At 37.9% G+C, this 21515-nt stretch overlaps 1 long non-coding RNA gene across 5 annotated transcripts in view; it reads right to left on the bottom strand.

The window, feature by feature from the left end:
* LOC138146895 (uncharacterized) overlaps nt 1-21515 on the bottom strand; it is a 107097-nt gene that overhangs the window by 53526 nt on the left and 32056 nt on the right. Inside the window, exon 3 of one of the 5 annotated variants that reach the window (XR_011164630.1) lies at nt 16038-16142. The exons of the other annotated variants lie outside the window; for them this stretch is intronic. This is a non-coding gene — a long non-coding RNA (uncharacterized lncRNA). The remainder of the gene's footprint in view (nt 1-16037; nt 16143-21515) is intronic. 5 annotated transcript variants of the gene reach the window in all.

Here is a 21515-nt window from a genome sequence, read left to right as displayed (position 1 = left end):
AATAATTGTTTCCACTCTGTAAGCAGCCCTATTCCCATTTTGTCAAAGGCCCATTTCTCAGTTAAGCTCAAAAACAGGGTCTCTCCCAGTCTAAATTGGCTTAAAGGTGTGGTTAAGAGGGATCCCCACTAGCTCCCTGGACATTTGCTGGCTAACCAGTTGAATTTGGGGCCTCCATTTTGCTTACCTTTAAACAGAAACCAGTTTAGGCTGAGTCCCTCCCCAGGGACAGTTCTTTTGCCTTTGTCTCTCTTTATAAAATTAGAGGTGGTTTGATTTCCCCAAAAGGGATGATTAACTTGGTGGTCCCAATTGGGGTGTTAGAGATTTTCTAGCCAAAATTACTAGAGGCAATTGAGGCCCATTAAAATAGCAATTAACATTTTTTAATTGTCAGAGGGGTGTGAGCATCTATGACTGAGGGCTCATCAACCTTTTCCAGCTGTAGCCAATTATAACATTCTCCAACTACGTAGGACTCCTCCTTTCCTGCATCTCAATGAAGAAGGTTTTGTGTTTTTTTTCTCTTGTCCTCATGGTTGCTAATCTAACTGAGGGGGTCAGTCTAACCCACTTTATTAATAGCTATACATATCACTGTTAACAAACTGTTATCTTGCTTGGAGAAATATGCCTCAGTTTCCCTCCTATTACATCTTACTCACCACAAAGCCATCTATCATTTTATAGAGAGGCTTCAAGGTATTTCATAAGATCATGAATATAAAACTAGGAAGGACTTTTTTTTCTTTTTGGAGGGCAATTGAGATTAAGTGACTTGCCCAAAGTCACATGGCTAGTAAGTACATCAAGTGTCTGAGGCTGGATTTGAACTCAGGTCCTCCTGACTCCAGGGCTGGTGCTCTATTCACTTCGACACCTAGCTGCTCCCTAGAAAGGACTTTTGAGGTTATCACTCCTATTTCTTCTTCTTTAGACAAGGTCTTTAGACAAGGAGGCCCAAAGAAATGAATTTGCCTATTAGATGCAGAGCTGAGATTTTGACTCAGTTCCTCTGACTCTAAATTCAGTGATCTTTCTGCTGCCTCACCTAGCTCTTCTGGAAATGTATGGGATCCCTCCAGAGGAAAAGATCAATCAAAATGCTGCTACCTTTTTGACCATCTGATTTTGTCCTATAAACGTCAGGAATAATGACTGGCATTTCTATCGAGCTTTAAGGTTTGCAAAGTGTTTTACAAATATTGTCTCATTTGATTCTCATGACAGCCATCTGAGGCAGCTGTTATTATTATCTCCAATTTACAGATGAGGAAACTGAGGCACAGAGAAGTCAAGTGACTTGCCCAATGGTCATATAGCTAGTAAGTGTCTGGGGCAGAAATTGCCCTCAGGAATTCTCAAGACTTCGTCTTTGAAACCTTAACTCTGAAGTAAGTAGATACAGGATGATACAGTTTAAAGCCTTAGAGATCATAGTATATCTCCTTCATTTTACAAATAAGGAACCTGAGGTCCAAAGTAATCCACTATCCAGGTAGTAAGTGAATGGCAGAATCGGGATTTGAACCTAGGTCCTATGATTCCACACCACCATGTTGGAAAGGCGAATGGGTTAAAGAATAAGCCACACTAGATTAATTTAATTTTCTATTCTGAAAAGTTACTAGACTAGGAGATTTAGAGGAATATCATAAACATGGAATATCCAGATTTCAGCACTGCATTTAACAGAGACCCTTTGGAACAAGATGGAGAAATGTGGGCTGGATAGTTACAGTTCAATTCAAACTAGTTGAATTCAAAATTAGTTGAATAACTGAGCCCAAAGAGAAATGTTTAAAAGATGTTGGAATATCGAAGGGAAGAGATTAGGGTCTTCCAGCCATAGGCCATTGCATTTGACTACAATTCCTAGAAACTAATAATGCTTATTTATGAAGGGATGGTTTGTGAGCATTTAAAAAGGGAAACAATCAAGAACATATTATGCCAAATTAATCTCATTTCCTTTTTTTAAACAAGTTGGTGGTCTGGTACAGAGGGGGGAACCTGCAGCCTTGAGTCACATGTGGTCCTCTAGGTCCTTCAGTGCGGCCCTTTAATTAAATCCAAACTTCACAGAACAAATCCACTCAATAAAAGGATTTGTTCTTTCAAACTTGGACTCAGTCAAAAGACCACAACTGAGGACCTAGAGGGCCACATGTGGCCTTGAGGTCAAAGGTTCCTCATCCCTGGATTGGAAGATCAAGGAAATTCAATAGACACAATACACCTGAATTTCACCAAAGCACTTGTTTATTTTTTCAATTATATTTTTAGTTGAAAATTCTCTCCTACACGTTGAGAAAGCAAGAAAAACAAAGCCCATTCCAATATGTGTATTCAGGCAAAACAAATTCCTGCAACATATTTTCATGCATGTGTGCATACAGACATATATACACACATACATACACATGTACATACACACACATACATACATACATACTAATGATGGCTAATGTCCAAATTTGGACTTTAATCTGGTCTCCAAATGTGTGTATATGTGTGTGCATCTTTGTGTGCGTGCGTGTGTGTGTGTGTGTGTGTGTGTGTGTGTGTATACTTCGGGCTGTACCTGAGTCTATCACCTCTTTTTGTGGAAATTCACCAAAGTATTTGACAAAGTCTCTCATGCTATTCTTGTCAACAAGATGAAAGTAGAAACTATACCTCAATCCTCAATTCATGCAGCCCTCTTCATCTTCAGCAATAACCATGACACACTGTCCACAACCTTTAACTTAAACTTAGCTTTCTAAATGTCTAGTCTCTCTAGACTCGTCTAGTGACTAGGTGGACACAGTGTTGGAGAAGCTAAATCACTTCAGCCTCAACATTCTAATTTCAAGCAAAATAATGACAACAAAAGGAGATTGCAAGCTCACCTCTTCCCTTGAAGAAAAAAGGGAAGGAATTGGCAGAATTGGCTTTATCAGATGCCTAAAGGCAACAAGAAACATCTCCCTTCTCAACTCCTCTCTTGGAATCACTGATTTCAAGCATCCCAAGTACCTCTTCTGCATAATGATCTTCTGAGCTGCCTTTGCATACACGAATTTTATCCTCTTGTATTGAAATGCTCATGAGAAATAGTTCCAAGAAAACCATCATGAAAATAAATGCATTTTGTGTATCACCATTAGTTGCTAAGGATGAAGAGTTAGAGAAATTCTATACAGAGCTTAAGAAGACCATCCAAAGTAAACCAATATACATTTTTATATTAGGTGATTCAGCAGAAAGACAAGAATGGGTAAGGATCATGAGAAATATTAAAAAGTGGAAATCAGGAAGGACTGAAAAAGTCTAAAGACATACCCTACACAGAAGCTTCATGTTTCTATATCAAAAATACTTTTTAAAAATAATATGGTTTTGTTGACATTTTCTGTTTCTTATATCACCATAGCATCCCATGTGTCCCTCCCCCTCCTGCTTCCATAAAACCATACCATATGACATTATTTCTTGGAGAGGAAAAAGTGGGAAAAACTCAGCTCAACTGTTTGATATATTGAAAAAGATCCAAAACCTGTGCCATAAGTAACACCTGTGGACCTATCTTCTCATATATCTTCATTTAAGTCTCACTTGTTCTTTATAATTTTGTTACATTAACTTTTAGGGTTATTTTTTAATATATTTGCTCCTTCCCTTTATACTGCTGTTGGCACTATATATTTTTTGCTTTGCTTGCTTCATTTTGTATCAGTTCATACAAATCTTTCCATGCTTCTCTGTACTCATCACAGAAATCCTTAAAGTACAATAATATTCTATTACATTCATGTATCACAATTTGTTTAGCCATTCCCCAACTGATGGGCTTTGCTATCAAAAACACAGCTATAAATATTTTAGAGTATATGGGGACTTCTCATCAATGGCTTCCTTGGAGTAGAAGCTTGGTAATGGAGTCTCAGATTACAAGGATATGGGCAGCTTAGTCACTTTGTCACATAATTCCAAATTCCTTTCCAAAATAGTTGTATAATTTCACAACTCTACCAACAACATATGAGTGAACCTATCCTTCCACACCATTGACATTGCATTTTTTTTGTCATTTTTGTCAAATTGCAGGGTATGAAGTGAAACCTCAGGGATTTGCATTTCTGTTATTGTTAAGGATTTGTAGCATTTTTTAAAATGTGATTGTGAATACTTTGCAATTCTTCTTTTGAGAATTGTTTGTTCATATCCTTTAACCATTTATCTATTAGGGAAAGACTATTAGTCTTATATATTTACTAATTTTCATATATCTTGGATACCAAACCCCTATAAGAAAAATTTGATACAAACTTTTTTTCTTATCCTAGATTCATTAATGTCATCTGTGCAAAAGTGTTTCAGTTTCAAGTTCCCTACTCTGCTATAAACACAGTATTATGTTCCTTTAGTTGCTTTCATTTTTTTTAAAAGATGGTCATATTTCCACTGACTTTCTTCCCCTCATCCCTGATCTCCTTTTCTGATTTGATATTTGCTCTTCCTCTCCTCCCCTTCAGCTACACCTGTTCCTAAGTTTTCAAGTTTTATTTTTTGTAACCCTTTCCAAAAAAAGAATTTCTCTCACTCTCTTCATTATCCATCTTCTCTTTTTGTTTACTCTAGAAACCCTCATTCTCTGATTCATGACCCCCTATAATCATCTGTTCTCTCTTGTATCTTTATTCTTCAAGCAATCAAAGTTTCCAAGGTATCTATACTAGGCTCTCCTCTCTAGGAACTTTCTGCCACTGCCTTGCAAGGCTTTTCCCATTGTGGTTCATTTTCGAGATCAATGCCAATCATTGCAGGTGTCAGAGAAGACATTACCCTTTGGTAGGGACCCTCTCCTACCATCTCTGATCAATGCCACATAGCCTCTCTTGTTGACCTTTTTTCTGCATTTGCCTGGAAATTTCCTCCCTGTATCTATGCTCTCCTACTCCTCCAGATGCCAGTTGCCCCCAAGGGTTCTAACTTTCTACCTCTCAGCACCAAATCCCCCCAGCCTCATCAAGTACAAGGTCCTCATCTCCTTTCACTATCTCCCTTCACTTATAGGAGCATTCATCAGTAGAATCCCCTCCCACTTCCAAAATGATGCCTCCTTCCTTCCCCCCAAATTTTTAATTTTTCCGCCCTCTTCACCCTCTCCTCTATAGGAATTTCCCTTTCTGAGACCACAGAAGTCACCTTTCCCCTCATTGCTAACTCTTAATTTCATCCCAGAACATCTCCTACTTCTCTCTATCCCCCTTCTTCCCCCACTCTCCCTTTTATATGTCTTTCCATCATGTAATATGGTCCAACAAAAGAATTCACCTATAGGCATTGTGTTCCCAGGTTCTGTCAACAACATTCTCTATCTGCCTATTCACTGTTACCTGCACCAGATTTCTGCCTTCACTCCATCTCCCTATATACATTTAGAAAGAAGTCTCTTACTGGTCTCTCTGTTGTCTGTTCTCTATATTGCTGTTAAGTGTTCTTGATTGCTGAATTTATTCACTCCTCCTCCATTTCTGTTGTTTGGGGTACCAAATAATCTTTTCAGTTAAGGTTTTTTTCCTTAAAATATTTCAAACTCTTCTTTATTATTTAACATCCATCTTTTGTCCTGTATGGTTTCGCTCAGATTTGCAGAATAGATCACCGTGGGCTACATCCTGAGCTCCATTACTCTTCAATACAAATTCTCTCCTCCTTTTTCTTGTGAATGTGAAACAGTCCTGTGTTTCCCAATTTTTTTTCTTTGTATTTGAAGGTCTTTTCATGACGTCTTACAGAGTTTGTTTCTGAACTGAATTGTTCAATTTAACCACTATTCTTTTGGTGGGAATTTAATTTGCCATATTTAGAAGTCCTAAGCATTCTCTTCTATTATTTCCTTATTATGGTGTTAAGAATTTTTGTCCTACTGTGTTCTTCTGGGAGACATGATCTTAATTTTCTGTTGTCTCTGCACATCGTATCTGAGTTGAGCATGTTTTGCTTGTATAATGAGAACATTTTCTTTTAATGATATTGTTTTTTGCTTCTCTTTTTCTAGGTCCCTTTTTTTTCTGTATTTGTATTCCCAAACTATTGTTTTCTTTTTGTTTCTTTGGTAAGGCTTGCCAGTGCAGATACAAGTTTTTCTATTCTGTTTGTTATTATTACTTTGTAGGACATAAATTTTGCTCTCATAATTCTCATTTCTCTTTTAAACTACTCAAGAATAGTGTGTTGTAGTTCCATATTCTTCTCAAATTCCACAAGGTCCTCTGTCTCATCAAGTGCTGGAATCATTTTCCTTTATTTTGTAGTGTTTTTTAATAGATACCTGAACTCATTTACTAGAACTGAAGATCATATTTCCTACAATTGTTACTGTTTTCCTGATTATGTTCAAGGTATCTGAGTTTTCTTCTTCCTGAAACCTTTGGTACTTTCAATCCCCTTCCCCTTTATTTTCCTTATTATTCACTTCCTGACTCTCTTCACTCTAATTGATGTTTCCTTGGGGGCTAAATCTCAAAGAGTCTTGGCTTCCTTCCAGTGTACAATTCACAATTCATAGCCTAGGTCTGCTCCAACTGACTTTTGGATGGTCAGAACTAGCCCCAGCTGGATGCTGTGCTCCTTCCCTCAGGCTTGGTAGAGTACTACACCGGACCCCATACACACAGTATCCTGTCCTGGTGACCCATTCCATTTCTTTTGTTCTCAGTTTTTTGGCCCAGCTGTTCAGAGTTTATTTTCCCCAGCACTGGAAGTTTACAATTCTGATGCTTCTAGTTTGCAGCCCCCAACAGGCCTTTGCTCTTGAAGTGCTGTGGCCAAGTTGTCTGTCAAGGCCTGAGTAAACCTCCATGGACAGGAGCTGGGATTTCTGTGGCACTAGAAAGAGGAAAGGGGGATCAAGGTACAGGGGTGGATTTTGATGTAAGCTTTTTTAAATACTTTAAGAAAAGAATCTATAGGTATTAGACAAAGTGAGCACCAAATAGCATCATGACAAGTGAAATATATTTTATTTTAACGTGTAGAAAAAAACTCATTGATGTTAGAGTAATCCTCAAATCAGCTGTCTGTGCACAACCCTACCACCAACTTGTCAGAACAGAGACCAGAGTTAGGAATGAGCTAAAAGAAAGAATAATAATAAGGAAACATGTCATATAATTTAAACAAGTCCATGCTGAACTAGTTAAATCAGTAACTGATAATGACAGTGACTAATGGACAGCAGAAATGACACTGGCAACTACTATAATAATTTTATTCAGAAGTTTAACTGATGTAAATCAATTGCCATAATAAGAAGAGAAGAGTCTTAAAAGTGCTTAAGTCAGCAAACACTTGATTTATTTACCAAGCAGAGAGAGATGGCAGCCAAAGACAATGCTGGTTTAGAATATAAACTCATTTATATTATAAAGTCCCATGAAGAAAGATGATGGATGATTATGAATATATTGCCTCCTAAAGCAGAGAGAAGCAAAGGAGAGTAAAATTAGTGCAAAAGTTTGGCAAGAGATTCAACTAAGCAAAGTCATCTTGAAGGTAAAATTAAAGGAGAATAACAAACAGAAAGAAAAAAATGGAAAATAACTAAGATTTTTACAGTAGGTTTTTTTTATTGATGTATTGTGTTTTTTTATATCATCATAGTTATCCCTCAGTATCCTTCTCCTTCCCCCTCCCAGAGAACCAGCCCATATAACAAATAGGATCTGGTACATTGGAAAAGGCCAAAAACACAGGCAGTGTGTAACACCTGTGGGTCTGCCACCTTCACTAAAGGGTGGGTTGAGGGGCGCTTGATATTTATGATGTTACATTCACTTTCTTTTGGTATGTTATTGTTCTTTACATTTACATTGTTGTAGCCATGTATATTGTTGTCATAGTTTTGCTTATTTCACTCTGCGTCAGTTTATGTAGTATTTCCATGCTTCTTTGTATTCATCACATATATCATTTCTTACGGCACAGTAATATTCCATTACAGTCACGTACCACAATTTGTTTACATATTCACCAACTGGTAGGCACATCTACTTTGTTTAAGATTCTTTGCTATCACAAAAAATTATTATAAATATTTGGAGTATATGGGAATTTTCTTCTTATTGATGGCTTCCTTAGGGTATAGCCTAGGAATCGAGTCTCTGGTTCAAAGGGAATGGACATCTTGGTCACTTTATTTGCATGATTCCATCTTGCTTTCCAAAATGGTTGTACCATCCCATTGCTCCACCAATAGTGTATTAGTGGGTTTATTATTCCACAAACTTTCCAACATTGACTCTTGTCATTTTCTGTCATCTTTACCAATTTACAGGGTGTGAGGTGAACTCTTAGGGTTGTTTCAATTTGTATTTCTCTTATTAGTAATGATTTGGAGCATTCTTTCATGTGGTTGACAATACTTGGCAATTCTTTGAGAACCATTTATTGATTTTGAATACTTATATATAGGAAAATTATTATTACATATGTACATATATTGTACACATATGTATATATCTACACATATTTTATCGGAGAAATTTGATACAAAATTTTTTCCCACTTGACCACCTTTCTTCTTATCCTAGGTGCATTAATTTTGTCTGTGCTAAAGCATTTCAGTTCATATAATCAAAGTTATATATTTTATCTTTTATAATTACCTTTATCTCTTGTTTAGCTAGAAATATGTCTCCTACCCATGCCTATGAGAGGCATATTATATGATCCTCTTCAATTCTTCTTATAGTCTTATTTTTAATATTAAGATCATGTATCCATGTAGAATATATTGTGGAATATGGTATAAGGTGTTGGTCCTAACCTAATTTCTGCCAGATTGCTTTCCAATTTTCCTAGAAGTTTTTTTTTTATCAAATAAGGAGGTGTTTTCCCCAAAATTTTTGTTTCCCACTTCTCAAACACTAACTGGGTTATTGAGTTCCTTTGGTTCTGATTCTCCCTTGTCTAGTCTATTTCATTGATCTATTGGCCTATTTTTTTAAACTAGTACTAGTTGGTTTTGATGACTGATGCTTTATAATATGGTTTGAGTTTGAAAGTGTTATTCCATCTCTATTACTTTTCATCATCTTTCTTGATATTCTATATCCTTTGTTTTCCAAATAAATTTTGTCATTATAAATTTTCTTATTTTATCAAGTTCTATAAAATATCCCCTTGGTGATTTGATTGGAATAACATTAAAAGTATAAATTAACTTTGGAATTATTGTCATTTTTATTATTATTGGCACAGCTCAGCCACGAACACTAAATATGCATTCAGCTATTTAAGTTGTTCTTATTTCTTTAAGGAGCATGTTGTAGTTGAATCTATACAAGTCTTTTGTGTGCTTTGGTAGATTGATCCCCGGATAGTTTATACATTTTGTAGTTATTTGGACTTACAATTCCCTTTCTATTTTTTGCTTCTTGTGTTTTCTTATTATATAGAAATACCATTGATTTATAAAGTTTTATTTTGTAGCCTGAAACTTTGTAGAAACTACTGTCTCAATTGGTATCTGTGCTGACTCCCTAGGATTTTTCAATATACTATCACATCATCAGTAAATAAGGATTGTTTTATCTCCCCATTACCTACTTTCATACTTTTAATTTCTTTCTCTTGCTTTGTTACTGTAGCTAGCACTTCTAGAACAATACCAAATAATAGCAATGAGAATGAGCATCTTTGCTTCACTACCACATTTATTGGGAAAGGATTTAGTGTATCTCCATTGCATATAATACTAGCTTTTAGTTTTAGATAATCTAAAAGATTTTTTTTTGTTTTTTGAAGGGCAGTTGGGGTTAAGTAACTTGGCCTAGTTTTTTTGTGTGTGTGGGTGTTAAGTGTCTGAGGCTGGAACCGAACTCGGGTTCTTCTGACTCCGGGGCCAGTGCTCTACTCACTGTGCCACCTAGCCACTCCCTAAAAGATTTTTATAACAAATTTCTTTCACCATCAAGGTAGTTGCAACATTTGAACACTATAGTACTGAATGTGATTATAGAGTGTGAAGACAGGAGGAAAAAGAGGGGAAAGATGGGAAAAATAGCTGGATTGGGCCAACTATACATGAAAGAGGTCAGTGCTAGAGGCAATACAACTGTGAATATATTCAAAGATAGAATTGCAAAGTATGCAAAGGAAGGTAAGGTGTGGGAAAAACTCAGACTTCATTAATACCCTGAAAAAGCAACAGAGAAAACATCAACAACTACTGAATGTCTTTAAGTCATCTACATCAAGGGCATCCTACATGGATGAAGATATTAGAAGACAAGCTTTCATAAATTATATTTTGCAATGAACCAATCTTTACTGTCACACAATTGACTTAAAGGTATAGAGAACATGAGATCTTGTTGTACTTATTGTTGGTTGATTATGAAAAAGCATTTGCTTTGGTAGATGCTACCTTAAATATTTTCTTCTAATAAAGGCTTTCCTATACATATATTGAAATCATTCAAGAATTCTCAAAAGATATAACAAGAAAAATAACCTCATTCAATGACCTTCTGATCATAAACACCAAGTGAGGCATGACGTAGGGAACCATGTTTGCAAAATGTGCTGCTCTGATGGAGGAGAGCCAGTGTAGAATCCAAGTTGAGATTTCCTGTAGATATGGAGGTCCTCTCTTATCTGTGGGATCCTATCTGTAATATTGCACTCATGCATCAAGCCCCAAAGCATTGCAAAGCCCCTACTCAGAAAACTTAGTCTTGACACAGAAAAGATCAAATGGATGAAGACTATTACCTAGATTATGATATAGGGTGGATGGACAACCTATATGCATTAGTAGGTATGTGATGACAGGAGAAGGGGAAAGGAATAAACATTTAAGACCTACTATGTGTCAGGGACCATGCTAAGCACTTCACAAATATCCTCATTTGATCCACAAAACAACCCTAGGAGGTAGGTGCTATTTTTATCCTTATTTTCCAGTTGAGGAAACTCAGGCAGAGAAAAATTAAAATGACTTGTCCAAGGTCATGCAGCTAGTTAGTGTCTGGTGCCAGATTTGAACTGTGGCCTTCCTAACTCCAGGCCCAGAATGCTATCTACTGTACTGTCTCACTGCTTCTGACAGACAATAAAATGGGCCTAGAATAAAATATAAAAAGTGTGGGGTATATTGATTGCCCTTGGAAAGTTTATAGATTCCTTCAAGGACCTCCCAAGCTTCACCCAGAAACAAAGGATCATCTCTCTAACATTAATGTTCTATTGGTGATTATGCATGACTGGGAGACATGGAACCCAACAGTTTCCAAAGAATTGAAAATAAACAACACAGAGCATTGGAGAGGAACATGGTGGGGGGAGCAGGTTAAAATCACTATCTGAAAGTTATGCAGGCAGATTTTAGCTTGACCCAAGGAGAAACTTCCAGAGTTATCCAAAAGTGTTGGGAAGCCCCAGTTGGCAGCCTCCAAGAAGAGACTAGATGACTGCTTTTCAAGAAGGTCATAGAGAGGATTTCTATTCAGTATACAGGCTAATCTGGATAATTCCTGAGATTCCTCTGAGATTTCGTGATTCTTTTGACTACCTCTCCTGTTTCCAGAATGGCATATCTCTAATGTCTTTCTATACCTAAAGGAAGAAGTCTTTGAAATTGTAATATTATATTACTTCTTGGAGGGTAAAATTTGGTATGAAATGTTATAGATCCATATACTGACACTGATTGCAATTACTTTTCAAACTCCAGGTCCATTTGCATGTCCCACCAGATGTTCCTTCAAAGATCATAATGGTGCCATTCAGATACATTATCTGCCAGTGTTTTTTCTTTATTGTTGACCAAGTGCTGTAATCACTCTGGGTGGAAAGTCCCAGGACCCTCTGTGCACACAATCTCACCAACAAGCTGTATAAACTGGGGGCACAAGCCTCAGTATGCCATCCTCAATCCTCCTGGGTTCCCCAAATCAAGATTCATCTTAAAAGCAAACTCATCCCACCTGAATGCCACCAGAACTTACCTACAAACTACTAGATATCCTCACCCAAGTATGCCTGTGCCCTTTCAATAAATATCCACTCCCAAGTACACCGACTCATGATCACACCATGTGCTCTCTCTCCCCTTTTTGCCTATGCCTCCACTCTGCATCACCTCCATCACTCTAACCACAATGCTAATGCTCTCTCAAGTTGTTTTTTTCACACTCTGTATACCACTCCTGATACATTTAAGGTTGATTTCCTATTTTCTTCTTCACAATGATCTCCAGTGTTGAGACTGTCTTGACAATCTGTTATAGCCAGAGGAGTAATTAACAATTCCCAACAATGACAAATCCATATTACCTGCTCCAAATAGCTGTCTAATTTTCAAGTTTAACATAATGCAAATTTGGCATTAAGTTGTGGCAGGTGGAAGATAAAATGACTGAGGAAACAAAGATTCAAGCTTCTGAACATATCAATTTGTTAAGCAATGCATTCCAATTGCCAAAAAAAATCAAGACTAGTCACCTTCTTCAACTTTGGCATTGGACCCCAAATACAGGGGGAAACAGACTTTTATACATTTAAAAACAATTAATCAAATAAGATCAATTAATTAAAAGATAATTAAGTGGGTTACAAAATTAGGTCATCTGATTTCTAATTGGAGGAAAGATTAAAGACTTTCTAAGTTGGGAGGGGGAGGATGAAATTCCTTGAAGTTAGAAAAAGAAGTGTCCCATTTCCCCCATGTGTCTGTGAACAATCAAAGGAACATGGAAACAATAACTGATTGATCAGTGCAGGGCCCATTTTTAGATAAGACATATGGGTTTCTTGAGATGTACAATTGTGAAGAAAAAAAAAACTCCTTGCTTCAATCTCTGGATCTGACTGGGTTTTTGGCCAGCAAAACGTAGGTGCTTAATTAAGGGTCTCTAGAGGGCAAGTAGAACTAGTCCAACTTCCCAGCCCTTCAAGGCTAGGTTCAAGCAATGCAACAAAGTCTTCTCACAATTCCTAGAATTGAATTAAGTTTTCTCACAAGACAGAAATTGGACTAGACCCATCACTGAATAGGAAGGGAACTGAACTAGACCCAGAATCGAATAACAAGATGGAGTCAGTGTGGCTTACTCAATTCCCACTGCCACTTTCGGCTCCATTCCTCTCAATTCCCACAAGGCCCCTTTCAAAGGATGTATATTAGAAATATAATCCTGACCCACTAACTGTATGCTCCAGTCCAAATGAACTGCTCTCTGCCACCCAAACATTCCATGGGCTTTCTAGTTCCTGTGCTTTTGCTCAGACTAATTCTTTGTACCAGGGGTATCCCTCTCCCCACTTTTCTACCTGTTGAATTACTATCTGTCCTTTAAAGCACAACTCAAAACCACACTCTTTCTGAAGTCTTTTCTGATTGACTAATCAGTAAAGACTGCCTCCTAAACCTCATGTACCAATGTTTTATTGTTCTTTAATCATTTTTCAGTCATGTCCAAATCTTTATGACCCCTTTTGGGGTTTTCTTGGCAAAGATATGGGAGTGATTTGCTATTTCCTTCTCCAGTTCATTTTACAAATGAGGAAACTGAGGCAAACAGGATTAAGTAACTTGCCCATGGTCATACAGCTAGGAAGTATCTTAGGCTGGATTGGAATTTAGAAAGATGAGTCTTCCTGACTCCAGGTTGGCACTTTATTCACTGTGTCACCCAGCTGTCTTTGTAAAACCACTATTTGTGTCTAATATACTATGTATGATTATATATCAGTCACCTGTGCTTATGTTTCCTTCTCCTCCTAAACCATAAATTCCATAACATGTTTAACATAAACTCTACAACTTCCCCAACACCCAGTAGGCACTTAAAATCTTTGTTGGATGTCTAAACTGAATACATTTCTCTGAGATGATATAATTTGTAAAGTAATCTCGTGGTATTACCCATAAGGACATTGTCATTTGCAAGGTCTAGTCTAATTTTTCCAAGTAGGAGAGAGTGAAGGGAGTGGGAGAGAAAGAAATAGGAGAGGGAGGAAGGAGAGAGACAGAGACAGAGAGAAAGAATGACAGAGACAGAGAGACATAGTGAAGGAGGGAGGGAGAGAGTAATGCAAACCTTTTAATAGAATGGTTTGTGATATTTTACCCTCTGAAAGCAATTTGTTTAAGTTTGGAGCCAATCAATAAATCAATCAATAAGCATTTATTAAGTGTTTACACTGTATTAGGCAGTCAAGATGCAAAGACAAAAGGGAAGAAGCCCACGTTCTTGAGGAACTTCCTACTGGGGACAGACCACATGTGCTATGTACATATATACAGAACAAGTACAAGAGATGGGGAAAACTCACAGCTGAAAGAGACTAGGAAACATTCCCTGTAAAAGGTAGTGCCTTTGGCTGAATCTTAAAAGAAGTAAAGATTCTATGAGGCTGAACTGATGAAGGAGTAAATTCCAGATATAAGGTATGGCTAGTAGAAAGGTAGAGAGATAGAATGTTCTGTGGGATGAACAACAAGAGGGACAGTGCCAATACCGCAGTAACGATCGTTTTCTCATAAATGTTCTTCTCATCTCTTTTTTACCTTCTCTTGAAGGTAGATCTTTATCAATATAACCAAGAGAATGACAAACACAATTACAGTCATGTAAATGAAAATAACACACACACACACACACACAATCCAAGTTCTCATTATAATAGCCAATTTTGACCCTAGGGAACAGAAAATGAAGTATCTCTCTTGACCACCTCTTGACTCCACACCAACTAAATTGTGGCATAGATATACTGAAAGACAAGGTTATTGCATGAATTAGTTTTGCTTGACTTTCTAAGCCCTGGGTCTAATCAGTCAACAATCAGTCATAGACAAACATTTATTAAGTGCTTACAATGTGTCAGGCATTATGCTAAGTGTTGGGGAAGAAAAGGAAGGCAAAAAAACAAAAACAAAAACAAACCCAGCTCCAACATTAAAGGAGTATATATTCCAATACAGAAGAGAACGTGTAACGAGCTAGCTACATACAAGATAACTACAAAGTGGATGGATGGTACTCTGAAAGACAAAAGCATTAGCTACTGAACTGGGGAAGGAATTGAGAAACACCTGTAGATGGTGGGCTTTGAGCCACGTTTTGAAGAAAAACAGGGAAAATAAGAGAAAGTAAAGGGGCGATTTTTGTTTGTTATAAGTGTAACAGTGACACCCCTAACCCCACTGCCTGAAGGCTAGGTGTGTTACAGTTCAACCCTCCCCCAAGATTCTCTGGTACCCTTAAGGGGGCTTGGAGAGTATCTAGTCTCTCTGCTATTGGCTCCATCCTCCATTGATAGTGTCCCCTGAGTTTTAGGGGTCCCCTGCACCCAAATTCCATTTAACCATTTAATAGATGAGTTTTTTTTTTTTAACCAAGGAACATTTAATTCAAAGCTACTATAAGAACAAATATACAAACACCTAGAGGAAGTAATCCTCACTTACATCACCTCATTCTCTGGAGAGGGGAGGAGGATTATTAGGTTCCCAGTTTAGCTCAGTTTCTCTATTGTTCCATCAGTTTCCAAATCCAAAGTCCACCATGGGCTTGAGTTCTGGTGCTGAGGTCAGAGTTGGGAAAGGTGATTCAGGTTTTTGAAAGAATTCAATTAGACCTTCTCTTTAGCCAAAGGGAGCTTTATTGACACAAAAGCATTCAGGCCTGAGACTTAGCAGGGAGCTAAACAAAGGCATTGATATAGGAAAAGGACCAGACATATACACAGAAAGCTACACAGCCTATAGGGTGGTGATATAATTTTTAGGGTTTCAAATGGGGGTTGCAGATTTAGGGACAGAATGAGGAAGATGGATGATACAAGATAAGGGAGATGTGAAATTTTATGACCCAGGATGGGGGGAGACAAGGAATGTTATGGTCCAGAACAAGTGGGAAAGTTTACTTTAGTATACTCTCAGGCTCAGGAGGGCCTCCCAAGGTACTGAGAAAGCAACCCTTAATATTATTTTTAACCCTTAGGGCACCTCTATATCCACATTACTGGCACCCTACCTTATTAAGACTTCCCTGCTGGGCTAGCAGCACCATCTGGCCTGGGACTCTGCCTCCAAGATTGCCTTGGCTCATGCCTAGGTCCAAGAACCCCACAACTTTCACCTAGAGCCAAAAAAAATTGCAAATGAAACAGACCAAATCCCAAGCTCATCTCTTAGAGATGGGGTTTAAAAGGGGAGGAGGAGGAGCATCTAGGTGGTACAGTGAATAGAATATCAGCCCTGGAGTCAGGAGGACCTGAGTTCAAATCTGGCCTCAGACACTTGACACAATTACTAGCCATGTGACTTTGGGCAAGTCACTTAACCCAATTGCCCTCCAAAAAGCAAAAAATAAAATAAAATAAAAGGGGAGAGGAAAAAGTAGTCTTTCTTCTTACCCAGCTCAATTAACTATTGGAGAATAGGACTTTTACTCTTTGGATGCTAACAGAAAAATAGAAGGATTGCCCCAGTCTGGTAGTTTTAAAGACTCAGCCAATCCAGCTATGTAGTCAATGGAAAGAAGTTGTTCCCACCCACAACGTAGGGAAATGCAGAATGCCTTCTCCCAGAACTACATTCCTGTCTTCTCCCACATGGATGCCTCTATGTTACATCATCTGGGCATGAACAAAGGAAAACCTGTTACATAAGGGAGAGTCTTGGAGGGAGGAATGAAATAGAGTAATAAAAGACTAATGACTTAAAAACACATCAATAAAACTTTTGAAAACAAATTTTTGTAATTTCCATTTCTTTTGTCACAAACCAGGAAATAGAGCAGATTTCAACCTCCAGTTATTGACTAATTCCTTTAGAATTATGGTGTCAGGAGTGGCTAGGTAGCACAGTGAATAGAGTATCAGTCAGCCCTGGAGTCAGGAGGATATGAGTTCAAATTTGACCTCAGACATTTAACACTTACTAGCCATGTGACCTTGGGCAAGTCACTTAACCCCAATTGCCCTGCCCTCCCCCCTCCAAAAAGCAAAAAAAAAAAAAAAATGGTGTCAGATGCTAAGAAATCAATTTCACTGTGACATTTTTTCCTTGAACTTATTTCCCCATTCAACAAAAAGATACCAAAATAATTGGAAAAAATATAGACCAGAGCACATTACCCAATAGCATGCTGAAGTACAGTGAACATTATTTCTTTGGGTTTGAAAATATAAATACTTGAATTTCAGAGCATTCCAGAGTAGGAAAAGACCTCAGAGATCTTCTAATCCAGAAGTGTCTAAGGCCTACCCATACAAAGAAAAGCAAAAAACAAAAACACAAAAACAAAAAACCCCAAACAAATAAACAAAACCACCACAGTCTCTATCTATGTTCAAGGAGTATACAGAGGTAGAGGTATCAGAGTACATGGCTGCAAGGCACTGAAAAACTCCCAGTACAGCCCAAACCAGATTAAAATGTACCTGGGAAATCTTTAACAAAATAAATAAAAATACAATACAACAGATAATGCTAAGTTGTGGTTTTCTAAGTCAATATGAAGTAGCAGGGATTTATTTCTATTTGCTTTGATGTCATTGACTCCAACCTATACCTGACCAAGAATCTACATCACAAACAAGTGACATTGGAATGTAAGCTCCTTGATAGCAAGGACTGTTTACGGATTTTCTTTGTATCTCCTACCTTTAACTCAGTGACTGGAATATAGTAAATACTTCAATGCTTGTTGATTGATCAATTGATAGAACAAAACCCAGTAGTGAGAGAGAACTCACTAATTTCTGAGGCAACCTGTTCTATTTTGAGTCAGCTATTCTTTCTTCCAGTAGCTTAGTGGCAACCTAAAAGATAATCTTTTTTGGCAATTTGATTTACTTTTGTGTACAATTTGGATTAGCTCAAAGGAAGGTAAATAGTGTGGTTAGAAAAGCAAACTATGAAGTTCATCACTAATAAAAACAAGTCCTCTTTTTAGTTCTCTTCTGTTTAGCTGGAAAAATACTGGGGCATGTAATAAAGTAAACAAGAAGGAGAAATAGCTTGCCCAAGTAGGTGTTTGAGGTTGGATTTGAATTCAGATCTTCCTGATTTGAGGATCAATACTCTATCCACTGCGCCATCTAGCTGTCTGAGAGGAGTGGGGGAAGGTGGAAGGGGAAGGAAGATGTGTACAAATAACCATGACAGAAGGCAGAATGTGATAAGTACAACAGAGAAATACAGATAAAGTACCATGAGGAATTACAGGAGAGAAGGATCTCTTTCAGCTGTGGAGAACCAGAAAGACTTGATAGGACAGGTGGTACCTGAGCTGGGCCTTGAAAGAAGGAAAGAATTTAAACAGGTAGAAATTCAGGCATTAAGAGCAATGGGAAAGAACAGAATAAGAATGGCTACTAGTTAGTCATCCAGTTTGACCAGAGCATAAAGTAGGTATGCCAAAGGATTAATATTTGTTAACTCTGTAAAGGTAATTTGGAAACAAATTTAGGCACACCTTGAATGCCAGGATAGGGAATTTACACTCCATTCAATAGACAATAGAGAATCTCTTAAGGTTTCTAAGCAGGAAGGCTTGATTTCAGGGATAAATTAGAAAGATAGTTCATGAACCAGAGATACAGAGACAGAGAAATACAGAGGGAGAAAAGACAGAGACAGACAGAAGACTGGTAGCTGTTAAGATAAGTTAGGAGACTATTATGGTAATCCAGAGGGCAGTTGGGTGACACAATGGATAGAGTGCTGGACCTGGGATCTGGAAAACCTGAATTCAAATCTAGGCTCAGACCCTAAGTGTGACTGTGGGCAAGTCACTTAAACCTGTTTGCCTCAGTTTCCTAATCTATAAAATAAGTTGGAGATGGAAATGGCAAACCACTCCAGTATCTTTGCCAAGAAAATGTCAAATGGGGTCCATAAGAGCTGGACACAATTCAACAACAACATAATAATCTAGGCAAGAAGAAATGACAACCTGGACCAAACTGATATTAGTGGAAATGGAAAGGAAAAGACAGAAATAAGATGTTCCGTGAATTAAAATCAATGGGATTTGACCACTTTTGGGACTGAGAAGAGAGAGGAAAGAGTTAAACTACAGGGTACTAATGGAAGGAGTTCTTGATTAGGAATCAATGGATTTACATTCAAATCCCAGCTCTGCCAATTATGACCTGTTGATTGGGGTTAGTCCTTTTACCTCCTGTAGTCTGGTTTTACACACACATAAAATGAAGGAGATGGACTGGATGGCCTTGAAGTTCCCTTCTAGATTTAAATCCCAGGACTCCAAGGTTTCTAGCTTATATGTCTGAGAGGATTGCCATGGGCTGCTCAGTGTCCAGCACTTAGCATGATTTGAAGACGTGAATAAGAAATGATCAGGCCATGTGGGTAGTTCAAGGAAGAATGATGAACTCCATTTATTGATTCTTAGGACAAGGTTTTTATAAAGCAACAAGACAAAGGAAGGGGACTCAAGTTTACTAATTATTACCTAGTCTGTTGTATCCTGGAAGTAGCACAGAAGAGATAATTTGATAAGGATTTGTTATCTAGGACACTAAAGTCTTAGGGTAAGACCTTTGATCTCAGTCTCAGGTACCTGCTAATTCAGCCACAGTCATAAACAGATACAATTGAGAGCAAACCTCAAAGCCAAAGCTGCAATCCTCAAAAGACGTCACGTTTAGAGCTGACCACCCAAAGATACCTGAGTGCTGAATCAAATATTTTAGCTCTTAATAACTAAAATCTTGGGGTATAGCCTATTGATCTCAGAACTCAAATAACATTCTTAAAAGTGTAGCCCATAAAAAGAACTCAGTAGCTAACTCGACAAAAAGTCGCATCTCAAAGAGATTCTTGTTTTAAAGTCCACGATTAGGATTTAATATCTGAGTCCTGAAACAGGCCTCTTTGGCTCCCCACAGAGGATGATGGAGTCACAACTATAATATCAAAGCTAAGGAGAGCATCTGGTTTTGAGGAGGTGATGAGTTCGATTTGGTATGTGTTTGAGTTTGAGGAGATGGCAGGACCTAGCATGGATCTCTGATAGACACCTAGAAATATGGGATTAGAGCTCTGAGATGTTGGGTTATTGAGGAGAAAAAGATTTGACAATCATCTGTATAGAGCTGATAACTGAAGCCATGGAAAGAGACATGCATCAAGAGAGGAGGAAGAGAAGACCAAGGACAGATTCATGTAGTACACCCATGTGGAAGAGTAAAGAAGAGGATAAAAAGTCAGTAGACAAAGAAGGAACGGTTAAAGAGGTAGGAGGAAAATAAGGGTATGAAGGAAATCTTGCTAGTTTTTCCCCTTTCTGTGTGATCTTGGGGAAAATTATTTAACATTTCTGGGCTTCAGATTGTGCTTCCTGAAAGAGAAGAGATAAAAAAAAGTGAAGAGATTATACCAGCTGACTCTTAAGGTTCCTTCCAACTCCAAAACTATGATTTATGAAACCTCAAGGCTTCCAACTCGAGACTTCTGGTATTTTTCTTATAACATATTGGCATAAACCTCAAAATATTTATTATTGTTTATTAGTAATAGAATCTTTGGAGTAGGTGAAAAAGTAGAGATATTTATCAATTTTATGCAGAAAGAAAAATAAACTAATTGAAATAAATTGTCATTTACACACATGTGGTGTGGATGAGGGGAATGGCAATAGGTTATACAGGGACTCCAATCTAAGACCAGAGTCCCTGCTGTTCAGTCTGGAAGGAATTCAGTAGGCCCAAGCAATCTTTGAAGTCAGGATTGTAAAAGTTTATTGTCATGCTTTACAGCAGGCAAGAGTTCTTAGGGAACCTGCAAACTTAAAGAAGTCATAGGTATAGTTTTTAAGGAGTCAGAACAGTAAATCAGGTGTCAATTATGCTAACTAGGGAGTAAGGATGGGATTAGGAAGGAGTTAAAGAGTGGTCTGTGCTTAAAGGAACATGCACTTTTAATATCAACTGCACAGGCATAATGCCAATAATTCCAAATAGCCCAAGGGCGGGCTGCATGGAAGTGTGGTTTTAGGCTTGAAACGTCACTTAGTCAGCTAGCAGTCAGGGCTGACTGAGAAGTGCCTAGTCTGCCACCCATCAGTGTCATGTTTGACAAGATGGATTTTGGGAACCAAGGCTAATGGAGACTCAGTATCTGTATAATTGGCTAAGGAGTTAACCTACAGATAATGCATCGAAGGATTTATAGATGCAGCTGGCCATTATACTAAGGGGAGATAACATTTGCCTAAGCTAAAATGTTTATAGATGGTTTAGTGAAGGATTTATAGGTGTAGCTTGTTATTGTTCCAAGCAGAAATAAACAGTTCATGAATTGCTGCTGGGCAGAGTGCTGGCAGGGGGAAGGGTCAGAGTTAATGCTCTGAGGCTAGGGAGGGGGAAATGTGATTTTACAGACTGGTTTTACAAATTGATTTTACAAACTGATGTTACAAACATAGACACCGCAAGTACCCCATCAAGTGTGACCTAAGTAATGCCTAAAGTAAAAGACC

This window comes from Petaurus breviceps, unplaced genomic scaffold (assembly GCF_028583685.1).
Source record: "Petaurus breviceps papuanus isolate PSGF00001 unplaced genomic scaffold, PetGlider_PUasm1.0 90775, whole genome shotgun sequence".
NCBI lineage: Eukaryota > Metazoa > Chordata > Mammalia > Diprotodontia > Petauridae > Petaurus > Petaurus breviceps.
Note: the sequence above shows the minus strand (reverse complement) of the source record. Positions and strands in the feature narration are given on the sequence as shown.